The sequence below is a fragment of the Aquarana catesbeiana genome, linkage group LG12, assembly GCF_042186555.1.
Source record: "Aquarana catesbeiana isolate 2022-GZ linkage group LG12, ASM4218655v1, whole genome shotgun sequence".
Taxonomy (NCBI): domain Eukaryota; kingdom Metazoa; phylum Chordata; class Amphibia; order Anura; family Ranidae; genus Aquarana; species Aquarana catesbeiana.
In genome coordinates, this window is record NC_133335.1 from 58,920,013 (window position 1) to 58,922,560 (window position 2,548).

The window sequence follows — 2,548 nt, forward strand, 5'->3', positions numbered from 1 at the left end:
TTTGGTGTTGAGGCCAAATAATTCAACTTTAGTCTCATCTGACCATAACACCTTTTTCCACGTGGCCTCAGAATCTTCGAGGTGCGTTTAAGGTGGTCAGATGAGACTAAAATTGAATGATTTGGCCTAAACATCCTCCAGGACTAAGACAGCTCTGCTCTAGGCCCAAGCCCATTTATACCTGTCTCAGCCCCCTGCTAGTCACCTGCATATCGACCAGGGATTTGCTGAGATTGGAACTCTACCACCCACTATGTCCCAGGATCCCCTGGGATACAGAAGGAAGCAATTTAACTCAAGCCAATAGAGCCCAGGGAAGACCTGTTAATTGATAGGTGCTTTCCCTGATTACAGGGAAGCCAAAAATTTGCTGTGTGAATAATTATAACAAAACCCTCACATGCACTGTCATTGTTATAAGCAAGTATTTTACTGAATAAAATTCATTCATTCAGTTTGTTTTGTTGTGATTAGCTGTGATTGGCCAGAGCTGATCACAAGGCACAGATGGGCTGTGATTGGCCCAGTCTGTACCATGTGATCACTGTGACCAATCACAGCTAGCAACACAATTGTACACAATGGATGGTTTCAAAGGAAGCCATTCATTATTTACAACTGTCATGTGACCTGCTATGATTGGTTACAGCAGTCATACAGTAATGGCAGAGAGCCGGTACAGTGATCAGTCATTGGCTGTGTCTGGTGGACACAACCAGTGACAGATCATGCTGCAGCGTGATCTGGTAGGACGTCATATGATGTCTACCCGGATCAATGAGAGTCCCGCCCAGCCGTCATTTTGCTATAGGCTGGGCGGGAAGTGCTTACATTTATATACAGTAAATCAGTTAAATATGCCATTAGAAGTATTTTGTTATATCTGTTCTGTAAGTGCTGATCCTGACAGAAATAAAGTGAGCTAAACTTCTTGTGCACTTTGCCTCTGCTGCATTGTTAAGCATTTTTTTATAACCCCTTCCCAATTTATGGAGATGAGGAGAGGGGGTGTTCTGTAGTCCTAACACATTTACTGTCTTAGGATGACAGCATTCCAAAGATACAAGTAAGAGAACATTGTCACAATAGAACAGAACATTTGTTACTGCCAGGATCACTAGGTGATAATAAAATTAAAAAAAAAAAGAAAGAAAATGAATGCAGTCACCACATCTACAAACCAGAAAGCTTCAACATAATTTACATTTTTTGTTCTTGAGTTTAGATACATTTAAAAAACATTTAAATTGTCAAATTATCGCAAATCATACAAAATCATATCTAAACAGTTACTTATCAAAGTAGCAGAAGTTTATTTTTCTCATACATGATTTACCAGTGTCATAAGCACTCCATACAGAAATATTACCTTATGATAAATTTTGCCTCTGACTTTAGTACCTATCTACATAGATCAGTGAATTAACCATATACAATCTTTGGCATACAAAACAATATCTGTGGACAATAAATATTTGACTGTTGCCTGCGCCACCCACATCTCTAACATTCTAATTGGCCAGTAAAGCAGCTCATTACAGTGATGGGTTAGTAGGAGAGGGCTAGCAGTGACCAAATTTCAAAAGTACCAGAAAGCTTTGGTCGTTCCAACCATCACAGCATTCACAAGGGTCTGGAAAACCGCTGCAGCTATATGCAGGCACCTTTAGAAAGGACCAAGCCAACTTGTGGGCAGAGGAGGCAGACATTTTTCATGCTTCAGCAAGAAGGGGGTGCAAAAAAGGCAGGACCTGCAACCTATGCTACTGAAGTAGGTCAACTTTGGCCTTTTCGGCTTAGGTGCTAACTTTGCTGCTGAAGTAGCTCACAACTCATGGGTGGGGGACACAAAATGGAACCATCTCCCTGGAGGGTCCTCAGATCCATCAACCATTGGGGAAGAACCAGAAGTCTTGCAAGGGCAGCCATCAGAAATTTTGGGGGCCCTTACACAAATTTAGGCCTAGGCCCCCCCGGGCCTGACCACCAACATTCCCTAGGGCCTGCCCACTGGTTGTCCCACCGAATCCGACAGCCCCATATATTCACCAAAGAGACAGCCCAATCCAGCAGAGACATCCCCATATAGCAAAGAGACAGCCAAATTCAACAAAGAGACATCCCCATATATTCAGCAAAGAGGCATCCTAATACAGCAAAGAGACATCTCCATATAGCAAAGAGACATCTCCATCCAGCAAAGAGATGGCTTAATCCAACAAAGACAGTCACAGCACAGGTCCAAATCTAGCGACATACAGAGAGTGCCTCTCCCTCACTGTTTTTGGTGGAGGTGTTGAAACGCCATTCTGGCACATTCTGCCAGAAAAAAATGTCCTGGTTGTTAATATACAGTAAGTTTTGGGGCCCGGGCCTGTACCAGCGAGTTATACTTGCTACTAAACAGCAGCAACAACTAGTTGGTTGGGTCCCGGGCCCCTTGGGACATCCAGATTGCCTGCATGTGTATAGGCTGTCCCCCCTGATGGTGGCCCTGGCTGCGGCATCTTGCTAGACCACATCGTGTCCTGGGCAAAATAATTTTTCA

General features: G+C 43.4%; 1 protein-coding gene across 4 annotated transcripts in view; it reads right to left on the bottom strand.

The window, feature by feature from the left end:
• Positions 1–1,199: 1,199 nt before the first annotated feature.
• Positions 1,200–2,548, bottom strand: part of LOC141114281 (NXPE family member 4-like) — a 319,509-nt gene continuing 318,160 nt past the window's right edge. For all 4 annotated transcript variants that reach the window (XM_073607882.1, XM_073607878.1, XM_073607879.1 and 1 more), the window contains one exon: positions 1,200–2,548. This exon is cut by the window's right edge and continues 647 nt beyond it. The gene's annotated coding sequence lies outside the window, so the exon portion shown is untranslated.